Source organism: Ranitomeya imitator, chromosome 2, assembly GCF_032444005.1.
Source record: "Ranitomeya imitator isolate aRanImi1 chromosome 2, aRanImi1.pri, whole genome shotgun sequence".
Taxonomy (NCBI): Eukaryota; Metazoa; Chordata; class Amphibia; order Anura; family Dendrobatidae; genus Ranitomeya; species Ranitomeya imitator.
This window is the reverse complement of record NC_091283.1, coordinates 288,708,978-288,724,877: the sequence shown is the minus strand read 5'-3', so window position 1 is coordinate 288,724,877 and position 15,900 is coordinate 288,708,978. Positions and strand designations below refer to the sequence as shown.

At 46.6% G+C, this 15,900-nt stretch overlaps 1 protein-coding gene across 1 annotated transcript in view; it reads left to right on the top strand.

The window, feature by feature from the left end:
• LOC138663218 (oocyte zinc finger protein XlCOF8.4-like) overlaps positions 1-15,900 on the top strand; it is a 57,354-nt gene that overhangs the window by 26,861 nt on the left and 14,593 nt on the right. The window contains exon 2 of the mRNA XM_069749380.1: positions 6,778-6,870. The gene's annotated coding sequence lies outside the window, so the exon portion shown is untranslated. The remainder of the gene's footprint in view (positions 1-6,777; positions 6,871-15,900) is intronic.

Here is a 15,900-nt window from a genome sequence, read left to right as displayed (position 1 = left end):
GCAATTGTGTATTTTGCTGCTTTCTTTCCTTTATTTTGGCCTGAAAACTGAATAAAAAGATTCTGGTCAATCATCCAAATCTTGGACTTTTCCAGGTAATGAAGAACCAACCTGCGGACATCCAGAGTGTGGAAATTTTCTTCCTTTGCATTGGAAGGTTTTGGGCAAAATGAGGGCAACACAATATCCTGACCCCTATGAAAGTCTGAGACAACTTTTGGGCATAATAGAGGGATCCAAACTCAAAGGAGTTCTGAGATAGGTAGGGCTCTTTTACAGACAGGGCCTGCAATTCTCCTATGCATCTAGCTGTGGTAATTGCCACAAGGAAAACAGTCTTAAGTGTTAGGATTTTTAAAGATATTGAAGACAGGGGTTCAAATGTGACCTTAAGTTAGGCAGGGTTCACATTGCGTTAATGGCAATGCACTGATGGCATCTGTTACATAGTGGCACTAACGCTATGTAATGGATACGTTAGCGCACGCATTGACTGTCACGCATTGACTGTCATTATGTAGCGCATTGCTGATGCATGTCATAATCGGCATTTATTAGTGATGTGCCATCATTCTGTCATGGACCCTCGGACGTGGTCTGCAGCATTTCAGGGTCCGTCACCGCGAGATCGCATAACGCGATCTTTAAAAGGCACTTTTGTTGTGCAGTCTGTTTAACGCATGCGTTGAACGGACTGCACTTAACGCAATATGAACCTGGCCTTAGACTGTTGAGCACTAAATTTAGATGCCAGGGGGTAACATGGATAGGGAGTCTAGGATGTATTCTGCTTGCAGAGTTCATAAACCGTTTGATCCAGCGGTGCCCAGCCAGGTCCTGGTCAAAAAAGGCACTAAGAGCAGAAACCTGAACCCTCAGTGTGCTTGGGGTAAGCCCTAGCTCTAATCCCTTCTGGAGGAAGTCTAGGACCTGAGCAATGTTGGGATTGAAGAAATCAGGGACGTTGGGAAGACACCAGGAAGAGAACTTCTTCCATACTTTGCCACAGATGGCATTGATTACCGGTTTTCTGCTTTTTTGGAGAGTCTGGATTACTCTGTCTGAGAGACCCCCAGCTTTTTTGATGCTAGCCTCAGTAACAAAGCCGCAAGGTTCAATCTGTTGAGGTTTGGGTAAAGTAGGGGACCCTGATAAAGGAGGTTTGTCTTTTGGGGCAGAAATAAGGGACCTTCCTGGGCCATATCCATCAAACCGCTGTACCATCTTTGCCCTGACCACATTGGAGCAATTAAGATTGTCGCGACCTGGTCCAACTAGATCTTCTGCAGCGTCTTCACATACATAGGGATTGATGGGAAGGCGTAAGCCAGGTTGAAAATCCATGGATGGGCGAAAGCATCTATCCCCCGAGCACCATACGCAGGACTGAGGGAGAAAAATGTTTTTGATTTTGCATTTTGAGCATTTGCAAATAAATCGACCTCTGGGTTCCCCCATCTCGAGGTCAGGGATAGGAAGACCGCTTGGTTCAGGCACCATTCTCCCGGATGGACGTCCTTCCTGCTGAGGAAGTCCACATGGATATTGTCCAAACCCTTCAGATGCACTGCTGAGATGGACAATAGGTGTTTCTCTGCCCAGAGAAATATCCTTGCCGCGATTACTTTTAAAGGGAACCTGTCACCTGAATTTGGCGGGACCAGTTTTGGGTCATATTGGCGGAGTTTTCGGGTGTTTGATTCACCTTTTCCTTTCCTGCTGGCTGCATGCGGGCCGAAATATTGGATTGAAGTTCATTCTCTGTCCTCCATAGTACATGCCTGCGCAAGGTAAGATTAATTTGCGCAGGTGTGTACTACGGAGGACAGAGAATGATCTTCAATCCAATATTGCAGCCAGCATGCAGCCAGTATGTAAGGAAAGGGTGAATCAAACACCCGAAAACTCCGCCCATATGACCCAAAACCAGTCCCGCCAAATTTAGGTGACAGGTTCCCTTTAAGCAGGCATATCTGGCATATTTCGTGCAACCTTGGTGTCGGAGGTAGGCCACCGCAATTGCGTTGTCGGAGTAGATACGAACATGATGGTTTTGGTTGACAGATGAAGCAGCTTTCAGTGCTTCCTCCACTGCCTTCAGTTCTTTCAGGTTTGACGATCTGGATCTTATGTCCGGGGACCACAGTCCTTGGAAATATGCTTCTTCCACCACGGCTCCCCAACCTCTTCAGCAGGCATCTGTACAAAGTACTTTCAGGGGGAGCTCATCCCAGTTCACCCCCCGCTGCAGGTTTCGGCAATTCAGCCACAATGAGAGCGCCGATGTCACGTGTCCGGGAAGCGGAATTTTCCTGGACAGAATGTTCCGATACTTCCGTGAGGGTAGAATGACGTGGGATTGAGGGTTCGTGTATGTGCCTGCGCCCAGGACACCGCCAGAATACACGGTCAGGGACCCCAGAATGGAAATGGACTCTCTTAAGGTCGGTGAACTTTGCTGTTTGAATCTGTAGATTCTCTGGTGAAGGTCGCGCTGATGATCCTCGGGAAGGAAGGCTGTCTTCTTTTCAGAATCTAAGAGAATCCCTAGGAATTTCTTCCTTGGGGAAGAGTGTAGGTCTGACTTCTGAAGATTCAGGATCCAGCCTAGGGATTCGAGGATCTCCAAGGTTTTTGACAAATCCCGATTCAGCCGAGATATCGATAGAGCGACGATGAGGAAGTCGTCTAAATATGGAACAACACATATTCCCTGAAGACGGATGAAGATGACTGCTTCGCTCATGACCTTTGGGAACACCCTCGGTGCTCAGGATACGCCATGCAGGAGCACATTGAACTGGAAATTGGTGATCCCCCGGTTGTGGGAGACTGCGAACCTGAGGAACTTCTTGTGATCCGGATGGATCAGAACATGGTAGTAAGCGTCCCTCAGGTCTATCGTAGCCATCACCCAGTCATGTCCAATAAGAGGGATTGCCATTTTGATCGACTCCATCTTGAAACTCCGGTATTTGATAAACTGATTCAGGGTTTTTAAATTTATGATAACCCTGCATTTTCCGGAGGGCTTCCTTATGAAGAATAGGCGAGAATAAAGGTACCGTCACAGATAACGATATCGTTAACGATATCGTTGCTTTTTGTGACGTAGCAACGATATCGTTAACGAAATCGTTATGTGTGACAGCGACCAACGATCAGGCCCCTGCTGGGAGATCGTTGGTCGCTGGGGAAAGATCAGAACTTTATTTTGTCGCTGATCTCCTGCTGACATCGCTGAATCGGCGTGTGTGACGCCGATCCAGCGATGTCTTCACTGGTAACCAGGGTAAACATCGGGTTACTATGCGCAGGGCCGCGCTTAGTAACCCGATATTTACCCTGGTTACCAGTGTAAATGTAAGAAAACAAACACTACATACTTACATTCCCGGTGTCTGGTCACGTCCCTCGCCTTCAGCTTCCCGCACTGACTGAGCGCCGGCCGGCCATAAAGCACGCTGTGCAGCGGTGACATCACCGCTGTGCTTTCCGGCCGTCGCTCAGTCAGTGTGGGAAGCTGAAGGCGAGGGATGTGACCAGACACCGGGAATGTAAGTATGTAGTGTTTGTTTTTTAACATTTACAACGGTAACCAGGGTAAACATCGGGTTACTAAGCGCGGCCCTGCGCTTAGTAACCCGATGTTTACCCTGGTTACCCGGGGACTTCGGGATCGTTGGTCGCTGGAGAGCTGTCTGTGTGACAGCTCTCCAGCGACCAAACAGCGACGCTGCAGCGATCGACATTGTTGTCGGTATCGCTGCAGCGTCGCTTAGTAGGACGGTATCTTAATGCTCTCTGCCTATCTCTTGCTGGGGTATATGTGAAATTACTTTTTTTCGCAAGAGATCCTGTACTTGTAGGAGTAAAGAATTCTGGAAATCTGGAGACTTACGGGGTGATTCTCAGACACTGTGGGGGGACTCTCGAATTCCAACTTAAGCCCAAATTGTATGATGTGGAGGATCCACTGGTTTGTGGATATGGACTGCCATTGGTCGAGAAAATGCATAAGTCGACCACCCACCAGAGAGTTACTGTTTGTCAGGGGTCTGCTGTTGTTGAGCAACAAGGATATTCTTGCCTCTACCCCCCCCTTCGGGTTGCTCCACCGTCCAGATTTACCTTTTCCCCTGAACTCCTTCTGGGAGGACTGTTCACGAGGGGGACAAAAAAAAAACACTTCCTAGTAATTTTCTGTTCGGGAAGCGATTTATTTTTTTTTCCCTTATCCGAAGCTTTTTCAAGGATATCATCCAAGACTGGCCCAAACACATGGTGTCCTTGAAAGCGGATGGCACAAAGTTTTGTTTTAGAGGTGGTCACCTTCCCTACGATTTCAGCCAAAGGGCTCTCCTAGCTGAATTAGCGAGGAATAAGGACCTTACTGCCACCCGAACAGATTCTCCTGAGGCATTGGCTAAAAAGCCCGTCGCCTTTTGGAGAAGGGGTAGGGAGTCCAGGATCTCCTCTCTGGAGGTCCCCTGAGAGAGGTGTTCTTCCAACTTGCAAAGCCAGATAAATATGGCTTTGGCGACGCATGCAGAAGCTACTTTTGTTTTGTGCAAATTAGTAGAGGCCTCCCTGGACATTTTTAGGTGGCTTTCTATCTTCCGATCCATAGGATCTTCTTCTAATTGGGAAGAATCCTCGAAAGGGAGAGACGTCTTCTTGGTTACTTTAGAGACCTGGACATCTACCTTAGGGATTTCCCAAATAGAATTGTCATCTTCAAGGGGAAAGCGATTTCTTAATTCCAAGGGTATGCTAAGTCCCCTCCCTCATCTTGGACTGAGTGCCTCACCTCCACTTCCTCAACCCCCATAATGTTTCTCACTATGGAAACAAGCTCTTCGATATCCTCAGAGGAGAAATAGTATATTTTACTATCGGGTTTAGGGGTGGATGTTGAGCCCTCTTTTTCTCAAATATCCCCTGACCCTGAGGTACGAATTTCACCCGAGCCTGAGTCGGTTTCAGCCTGTGCCATTTTCCTCTTTTTAGGGAGAGGGGGATACGGGACTGGGGAAGGGCTGCCATGAAGGTTTGCACCTCCTGCTTAATGAGCGTTTTAATATTCTCCAGGAAGGAGGGCTGCTCAGCACGTAATATGTCATTCATGCAAGGTTGGCATAACGTCTTCTTGTAAGCAGAAGGAAGCCTGGAACCAAATGCCACACTTGCGGCTGGGTTTGCTCTTTGGGGCAGAGACCTCTCCTCCCTAAAAGAGAGAAGGCATACTAAATGACCCATAGCTATCAATGCCTGGGCAGTGAAGGACCAGCCCCGCTACTCACGGTATGAGGGTGAACGCTGGGCTATGCAGACGCAGCTGGAGGTTTGTCGCAGTCCATGGTCAGAACTGTCACCAGTCACACAGAGACAGACACTGCATCTTACCTGGAGGCTCCTGACCAGGATATGAAAACATTGTGGTCCAGGGTAAATTGTGTGCCCCTCCTCCCCTTGGTCCACAGGGAGGATCCCAAGAACGACCCTTGTAGTGGCTAAGGCACCGAAGCCCCTGGACCGCAAAGCGGTGCGTGCGTTCCAGCGTGGACACCTCAGGATGCGAACCGGAAGTGCGCCGTCGACGTCACTTCTGGCGTGCATGGACTCTGAGACTTCGGCAGCACTATGGGAGGAGGACGCCAGGGAGCTTTGGGAGGACCCTGGCCACACGTCACCGCCCCGCTGCCACACGAAGAGGCGCGGGAGTGGCGAGAAGGAGGTCCTGAGTCGCATGCGCCATGGAGACGGGAGCAGCCACGTGGAGGAGAGGTGAGCCACTTGACCTTGGCTGCCCGGCGTGGTAAGGCTTTTCTAGGGCTCCAGTCACCGGCCACGGCAGCACCTGAGATGAACCTCGTCATGCCTCATTGGAGGATACTGGAGATAGCAGGAAGGGGAGGGTTATTTAACCTCTTTGTGTTTCCTGTCCCCCATTAGGGCGGGGAGACATCCTCCAAGGTGACTGTCGTGGAAGGTGACTGGAGAAATACAGGCCACATATTTTACAGTATGGTATCTCTGTCACACGACTAGCCATCTGTAGGCTAAAAATTGTGTGGCATTTCAGGCCTACATTCAATTGTTTTTGCTGTGTGTTACCCTAGATCTTGACACTATTTTAGTTCGGTATCTCCGTCACAAGCATCATCTATAGTGGGTTCAGAAAGTATTCAGACCCCATTACATTTTTCAATCTTTATTTCATTGCAGCCATTTGTAAATTCAAAAAAGTTCATTTTTTCCTCATCAATGTACACTCTGCACCCCATCTTGATGTAAAAAACAGAAATGTAGATTGTAAAGTTTAGCCAATTTCTTAAAAAAGAAAAAACGAAATATCACATGGTCATAAGTATTCAGACCCTTTGCTCAGACACTCATATTTTAGTCACATGCTGTCCATTTCCTTGTGATCCTCCTTGAAATGGTTCTACTCCTTCATTGGAGTCCAGCTGTGTTTAATTAAACTGATAGGACTTGATTTGGAAAGGCACACACCTGTCTATATAAGATCTCAATGTCACGATTTCCTCTCTGTTTCTGTCTTTTTGAATCTGTGCTGCAATCACCTGTGTTCATTTTCCTTAATAAGGATTCTATTTAAACACGCTAGATCCTCCCCCCAGTGTCAATCATACACTTGCTGTTTCCTGTGGAACATTGATCCCTCTGCGCTCTGTGCCTGACCCTGCTTGACTTGATTCGCTTCCTGCCTCTTCCCTGTAACTGTTTTTGTCTCTCTGGCTTTTCTGACCTCAGCTCGTGTGTTGGACTTCGTCTCTGACTTCCCTTTGTCGTACTGCGCCATTTCCTGGACTTGACCTCGGATGGTTTGACCTCCCTTTTCCTACAGTAAGTAGTATACATAATTACTGCCGTGACTCGTGTCACAATACGATTGACCGTTAAAATTTTTTCAGTTTTCCACCTATGGATCTGTTACATACCGTATTTTTGCCTCCTATAGTCCAGATGTATGGGCTCTGGCTGTGGTGGGGAGGTGGGGGAGCGGTTTCGGCGGAACATCGGGTCAAAGGAGGCTTGAACCGGCAGCTCCGGCTAACTCCTGTGCCCGCTGCTAAACAGAAATAAATATGCATCCATGGACGTGGAGGGCAGTGCATATTCATTTTTCTGACATCCTGCTATAAATGGCCCCATCCCGTTCCTGGTATGATTGGTCCCATCCTTTTACTTTTATAATTGGCCCCATCCCGTTCCTGGTATCCATGGCCCCATCAGGGAAGATGAAAAAAAAACAAAAAAACATTACACTCACTACACGACGCTCCCTCACAGTATTCTGCTCTGGTGCCAGCAGCTGCTTAATGCTTGTAAGCAGCGCATGGCAGGGACGTCATGCGCTGTTCACAAGCAGAACACAGCTGCCAGAATACTCACTGGGACCATTCATTGCAGAGAGCGGTGAGTTTCCATTCCTCTTCAGTAGCGTGCAGTGTCAACTGGAGCCTTCCTGCTGCGGCCGGCGGTCACGTATTAAGTTAAGTATCGGCACACGTGACGGCCGGCAGCAGCAGAAAGCCACTGGCTGACACTGCGCGCTACTGAAGAGGAATGGATACTCACTGCTCTCTGCGATGAACGGTCCCGGTGAGCGCTGTGTAGGTGAATGTAATGTTTTTTTTTAAATCTTTCCTGATGGGACCATGCATACCAGGAATGGGATGGGGCCAATTATACCAGAAAAAGGATGAGACCAATAGAACCAGGACTGTGATGGTGCCAATCATACCAGGATATGGATGGGGTCATGCACACCAGGATAGAGATGAGGGAGCCATGCATACTAGGATAGGGATGAGGGGGCCATGAATACCAGGATAGGGATGATGGGCCATGTGTATCTGAATGGGGATGAGGGGGCCGTATATACCAAAATAGGGGATAGTGCAGTACAAAATAGACCAATTTTTTGCTTTAATTTTTTTTCTCATAATTTCCTTCTCTAAAACCTAGGTGCGTCTTGTGGTCCGAAGCATCTTATAGTCTGAAAAATACTTTGTGTGATCAGCTGGCAAATATGACTCCATCCAAGATTTAGCCTTGGAACAGCACATACTGGCTTCCTCTCATGCTCAGTTACAGGGCCAGATTTCTGGTACTCTTACTGCCCCTCAGAATCCCTCTTTTCAGACCGCTGTTATGACTCCGGTACCATCTGATGTCTCGTTCAGCCCCTCTGAACCTGCTATTGCACTCCCTGACAAGTTTTCAGGAGAAAAGGACCAGTTCCGAATTTTTAGAGTTGCAAATTATTGTTTGCCTTGTGCCTCGGTCAGCAGGGAATGAATCAACAGCGTGTGGGAATTTTGCTGGGTGGTCCCCAGACCTGGGCATTTTCCCTACCCTCTATTGCTGATGCTTTAGGACAGATCTATGATGAACCTGACAGGGTCAAGGTGGCAGAGGCAAGGATTATAAACCTGACACAGGGGAACCGCACAGCTGAAGATTATTGTACTGAGTTTCGTCAGTGGTCTTCTGAGGTCCTGTGGAATGACGCAGCTCTCAGATTCCAATTCCTCAGGGGTCTTTCAGTGTCTCTTTAAGATGCTCTGGCTCTACATGCTCCACCTGATTGCTTGGTGGCGGCCATGACTCAGGCTATCCGCATGGATCAGAGGATGCAGGAGCTGCAAGAAGAGGCTCCATTTTGTCCAACTGGTCCGGCTTGTGCACCTTAGGTGGAACAATGGAGGTTGGTGCTGCAAACTCTAGGATTAAGGAAAGGAGAGACCAGCGGGAACTTGGACTTTGTCTCTATTGTGGCCAAGCTGGACATTTCAGTGCTTGGCACGACCTGCAGCAAACAAGCCATCGGGGAAAGCTCAAGTCTGGGTGATTATAGAGGAGGTCACTCAGACTTACAGGTACCCTTTTACTTCTCTGATAAGGTGTTGTTGAATGCTGAACTTCTTTTTCAAGATCAGAGTCTGTTCACATTTGCCTTTATTACTGCTGATCTGTTGCTAATTTCATAGATGCGGGACTGGTTCTGAACTTAGGATTAGGGACAGTTAAGCTAGAAAACCCTATTGAAATTGTGGCCATTGATAGAACATAGTGATGAGCGAGTATACTCGTTACTTCAGATTTCCCGAGCATGCTCGGGTGGTCTCCGTGTATTTGTTAGTGCTTGGAGATTTAGTTTTCATCTCCGCAGCTGAATGATTTACATCTGTTAGCCAGCTTGATTACATGTGGGGATTCCCTAGCCACCAGCCAACCCCCACAAGTACTTATGCTGGCTAGTAGCTGTAAATCATTCAGCTGCGGAGATGATAACTTAATCTCCCAGCACTGACGAATACTCGGAGGACACCCGAGCATTCTCGGGAAACAAGGCATCCACATACATTCGCATGGCCTGCGTATCCAATGTTGAAAATAGGTACGCAGGATGCATGCTGACCTAGGCGGAGCTGAATGGAAGAGGTGCGGCACTGGGCAGGGCTTAACAGAGGAACTGTGCAGCCCTCCGCAGCTCTGCCCTACGCAAATGTGGAACCAGCCTTAGAGAAAATTTATTAGAGGATTTTCTCAGATCGTCTAGCCTCTTATGGACCTCTCATAAAGGGGCGGAGCTAAAGGTTTGGTCGCCGGAAGCAGTTGGTGCTTTTGAAAATGTAAAGAAATGTTTTATGTCTGCTCCTGTTGTGGTGCAACCAGACCTCCAGAGGCCTTTTATTGTGGAGGTAGATGCTTCTGAGGTCGGGTGGGTGCTGTGTTGTCTCAAAGTCCTGAGACTTTAACTAACCTGCAACCATGTGCCTTCTTCTCTAAAAAATGTTCTCCTGCTGACAGAAATTATGATGTTGGTAATCGGGAGTTGCTTCCGGTCAAGTTGGCCTTTGAAGAGTGGAGGCATTTTTTGGAGGGAGCTGTTCATCCAGTCACTGTGGTGACGGATCACAAAAATCTTGCGTATATTGAGTCTGCCAAGCAGTTACACCTAGACAGGCCCGATGGTCTTTGTTTTTTTCACAATTCAAATTTTTCTATTACTTTCAGACCAGGGTCTAAGAACATGAAGGCAGATGCCCTGGCTCGTAGTCTTGATTCTGTGACTCTTCCAGAACCTCCTTCCTCCATTCTTTCTCAGGGTGTTGTTGTGGCCATGGTTTCCTCTGAGCTGGAAGATGAGATTCGTACTGCTCAGTCCTTGGCTCCTTCCAATATCCCTGAAGGCAAGCTGTTTGTCCCTGTGTATCTCAGATTATGCCTTTTGCAAGAATTCCATGATTCTGTGTTGAGTGGTCATCCTGGGGTCACTGCCACCCAGAGAGCAGTTGCTAGACACTTTTGGTGGTCCGCCATGCATAAGGATATTAGAGATTTTGAGTCTGCTTGTGAAACTTGTGCACGCGCTGAGGTACAGCATTGCCGGCCAGGGAATTGGCACCTTTGCCAATTCCAGAAAGGCCATGGACTCATTTGTCCATGTATTTCATTTAAGATTTACCAAGGTCTGGGGGGATGACTGCTATTTGGGTGGTAGTCGATCACTTCAGTAAACAAGCTCACTTCGTCCCATTATCTGGATTACCCAATGCTGAAACTCCTCTCCACACTGTTTTATTCACGTGGTACGATTGCATGCAATTCCTCAAAATATTGTATCTGATAGGGGTGTACAATTTGTCTCTAGATTTTGGAGGGCTTTCTGCAGTTAACTGGGGATTGATTTGTCCTTATCCTTTGCTTATTATCCTGGGAGTAACAGTCAGACAGAGGACAAATCAGTCTTTGGAGTAAATTTTAAAACGTTTTGTCGCTGATCAACAGGAGAATTGGTCATTGTTTCTTCCGCTGGCTGAGTTTGCCTTTAACAATCGGGTTAATCAGTCCACGGGGACCTCGCTGTTGTTCTCTAATTACAGGTTTTATCCTCATTTTGGTGAGTTCTCCAGGATAAGTTCTCGGTGTCCTTGGGTGAATGTCACCATTCAAGAGCTGGGGGATGTTTGGAGGAGGGCTAAAAAGAACATTGGGGTGGCACAGCATCGGCAGAAGTGGAAGGCCGATAGGAGGCGCTCGTCAGTGGTCGCCTTGACAGTGGGAGATAAGGTATGGCTTTTCTCTAAGAATATTAAGTTCAGGGTGCCCTCGCTAAATTTGGGTCCTAGATTCATTGGTCTGTATGAAATTTTTGAGGTGTTCAATCCAGTCGTCTTCCAGTTAAAGCTCCCTCGGTCTTTCCATATTTCTAATGTGTTCCACAAGTAATCGTTGAAGGAAATTATTCCTCCTGTTCAGTCATCTTTGCCCCGCCTTATCCGGTTTCTGTTGAGGGAGGCTTGGAATATGAGGAACAGAGGATCATTGATTCCCGAATGGTCCGGAATTCTCTTCAAGATGTGGTACTTTGACCTGAGGATCGATCCTAGGTTCCAGTTCATTCTGTATGGGCTGAGCGGTTGGTCCAGGCCTTTTCTTCGGAGGTTTCCTGAGAAATCTGGGGGTACTGTCACGGTTTCCACTCTTTGTCTTTTTTATACTTTGTGTTGGGGCTGTCAGTCTGTGCTGGGTCTGTGCTGCAATCACCTGTGTTCATTTTCCTTAATCAGGAATCCTTAATCAGGATTCTATTTAAGCATGCTTGTTCCTCTCTCCCCCCCAGTGTCAATCGTACACTTGCTGTTGCCTGTGGAACATTGATCCCTCTGCGCTCTGTGCCTGACCCTGCCTGATTTGATTCGCTTACCATACTCTGACCCTTTGCTTGTGACCTGACTTTGCTTGTGCCTGCTCCTGGTAACTGTTTTTGTCTCTCTGGCTTTTCTAAGCTCGGCTCATGTGTTGGACTTTGTCTCTGACTTCCCTTTGTCCTACTGCGCCATTTCCTGGACTTGACCTGGGATTGTTTGACCTCCCTTTACTTACAGTAAGTAGTATACATATTTACTGCCATGACTCACGTCATACTCAGAGCTCACAGTGCATGACAGACCAAATGAGAAACATGAGGTCAAAGGAACTGGCCAAGCAGCTCAGAGACAGAATTGTGGCAAGACACAGACCTGGCCAAGGTTACAAAAGAATTTCTGCTGTACTCAAGGTTCTGAAGAGCAAAGTGGCCTCCATAATCTTTAAATGGAAGAAGCTTGGAAACACCAGAAGTTTTCATAGACCTGGCCGTCCAGCCAAACTCAGTATGAGTAATTGTGGAAGAAGAGTCCTGGTGAGAGAGGTAAAGAAGAACCCCTAGATTACTGTGGCTGAATTCTAGAGATGCAGTTGGTAGATAGGAGAAAGTTCCACAAAGTCAACTATCACTGCAGCCCTCCACCAGTCGGGCCTTTGTGGCAGAGTGGCCCGACGAAAGCCTCTCCTCAGTGCAAAACATATGAATGCCCGCATAAAGTTTGCTAAAACACAGGAAGGGCAAATTATGAGAAATAAATTTCTCTGGTCTAATGAGATGGACTTTTTGGTGATAATTCTAAGCGGTATGTGTGGAGAAAACCAGGCACTGCCATCAGCTGCCCAATACAATCCCAACAGTGAAACATGGTGATGGCAGCATCATGCTATGGGGGTGTTTTTCAGCTGCAGTGACAGAAGGACTGATTGCCATTGAAGGAAACGTGAATGCCGGCAAGTACAGATATCATGGATGAAAACCTTCTAGAGTGCTTTGGAACTCAGAGTTGGCTGAAGGTTCACCTTCCAACAAGACAATGATCCTAAGCACACCGCTAAAATAATAAAGGGGTGGCTTCGGAACAACTATGTGACCATTCTTGACTGGCCCAGCCAGAGCCCTGTCCTAAACCCAATTGAGCATCTCTGGAGAGACCTGAAAATGGCTGTGTGTTGTAAATAAAGTGTGTTCTTTTAGACTGGAAATACGTGGAGTAGCAGTCAGCTTTTATATGCTCCCATGTAATCAAGAAATTCTAGCCAGCGTCCTTCATTCAGAATCCAACAAAAGCAGAGTGGACCTCCTGAAACACGGGGGGTGCTGAAAGAGGTACTACAGCACAATAGACCCCGTCACAATGATATATCAGTTTTTCTTTTTTAATAAATTTGCAAAAATTTCTACATTTGTTTTTCAGTCAAGATTTGGTGCGGAGTGTACATTAATGCGAAAAAATGAACTTTTTTGAATTTACCAAATGGCTGCAATGAAACAAAGAGTGAAAAATGTAAAGGGGTCCAAATACTTTCCGTACCCACTGTATCTGTGGGCTAAAAATTGTGGCATTTCAGGCCTCCATTCCACTGTTTTTGTTGTATGTTGAAACCCTAGATCTTGACACTATTTTCCTGTAAAAAAAAAAAAAAATACAGGCCACATATTTTACAGTGTGATATCTCTGTCACATGCCTCCTCTATCTGTGGGCTACAAATTGTGGCATTTGAGGCCTCCATTCAACTGTTTGTGCTGTGTGTTACTCTAGTTTTTGACACTATTTTCCTGTAAAGAAATAAAAATACGGGACACATATTTTACAGTGCGGTATCTCCGTCACACGCCTCATCTATCTGTGAGCTACAAATTGTGGCATCCTCGCCCCTCTGTATCAGTCCGTCATTGTTAGTTTGTTTAGTGTATGTGATATTTGTAACTTGTATGTAACCCCTTCTCATGTACAGCACCATGGAATCAATGGTGCTATATAAATAATAATAATAATAATAATAATAATAATAATTTCAGGCCTACATTGAACTTTTTTTGCGGTGTCTTAGCCTGGTTATTGACACAGTTTTGCTGTTAAAAATAAATACAGGCCAGATATTTGAAAGTGGGGTAACTTCGTTACATGGCTCATCTATTTGAGGGCTCCATTGAATTTTGTTTGCTGTGTCTTAGCCTACTTATTGAAACAATTTTGTTGTAAAACCCCCAAAAAAATGAGGACAGATCATTTAAAGTCTGGTATCTCCGTCACACGACTCGCCTATCTGTGGGCTAAAAATTGTGTCATTTTTGTTGCTCCATTGAACTGTTTTTGCTGTGTCTTAGCCTAGTTATAGACACTATTTTACTCTTTTAAAACAAAATACAGGCCAGATATTTTAAAGTGTGTTATCTCCATTACACGCCTCACTTATCTGTGGGCTAAAAATTGTGTCATTTGAGGGCTCCACCAATATGGTGAGCGGCGATGAAGCCATTATAAACATCACCAGCCAACTTCTCTGTGTTCTGAAACGCTCTCTGCTCACAATCAAAGAGGATGCATTGCAGGAGTAGATTGATGAGATGGAGCAAGGAACGATACAGGGTGATTACACACTGCCCAGCCTCATCTCATCCCAACGTGGATTGGGTGACAATGAGGAGGAGGAGATATAACAGGAGCTACTTTCATGCGCTCTAGACGGTACTACAAGCACAACTGTCATTCTGTCTGTTCAGCGTGGATGGCCTGAGGACAGGGAGGAAGAGGAGAGCATTGTCATTCGTCCTCTTGTTGAGGACACAGAAGTCTTGCCTGTTAGCAGTCTGTCACACATGGCTGAGTTTGTTACGCTGCCTTTCCCGTGACCCTCGCATTCTCAAAATTTTGGGTGTCATGCATTGCTGGTTGGTGACACTGCTATACCCACGCTACAAGGAGAATTTTCTATCTCTTATTCCAGAGGCAGACAGGTCTACTAAAATGGTGCAGTACCAGAAGGACCTTGTTGTGGTTCGTTAGACAACCAAAGAGTACAGGCGAGAGAGACACAACTCCAATCCAGGAGAGGCAGGGGAACTCTGGCAAAGTTCTGGGAGAGTTTTCTCAGATTCTTCCATCGCACAGGCCCTGAGGCACAGAGTACTCTCACAAGGAGTGCAAAGTTTTGGAAGATGCTGAGGGAGTGTCTTGCTGACCGTACCAATGTCCTCTGTGTTTCCTCATTGCATTATAGTTATTGGGTATCCAAGCTGGATACGTGGCATGAACAGTCTCTCTACACCTTGGAGGTCCTAGCCTGCCCTGCCGCTAGCGTTTTGTCAGAGCAGGTGTTTAGTGCTGCTGGTGGAATTATAACTGATAAGCACATCCACCTGTCAACTGAAAATGCCTACAGGCTGACACTTATAAAAATGAACAAGGGCTGGATTGGGCCAGACTTCTGTACACCTCCGAGTGATAGCAGCGAAACATAAACTGTAATCCAGTGTCTTTTTTTGGAAACTCTATTACCATGCACCTCTTCACACCCACACATGGGTATACGCTTCCTGATTTTGCCTATTTGCTGTTGTCATCGTCCTCCGCCTTCTCCTCATCCTCATCATCCAACACTACTAGATCACCAGGGTGAACGTGGTCCGTGATGCAACAACCACGTTGTTGTGTTAAATGGTGTTTTTGATGTCAGTAAAAAAAGATTACACATTATGTTGATGTGTACCCCCCCAGGATGAAATGTTTGTCAGCCCATACGCTTAGTATATGGTTATTACAAGTATAGGAGACCCGCTCCTTTGTAATGAGAATTTTTTTTTTTTTAATGAGGCCCTCTTCATCCTCAACACTGAGATTCTGCACTGCAGGTTTTCCAGCTTCAACATTGAATTTCTCCACTGCAGGTTCTTCATCCTCAACACTGCAATTCTCCACTGCCAAGTGTTCTTTGGCCTCACCATTGAAATTCTCCACTCCGGGTTCTTCATCCTCAACACTGCAATTCTCCACTGCCAGGTGTTCTTTGGCCTCACCATTGCAATTCTCCACTCCAGGTTCTTCAGGCTCACCACTGCAATTCTCCACTGCAGTTTCTTCATCCAAAACCACTGCAATTCTCCGACGGAGGTTCTTCAGGCTTAACACTGCAATTCACTGCATAGTCAAATAGAATGGAAGTACCAACTTACTAATAATGGGAACTTTGATTTCATGTGGCCATCCACTATG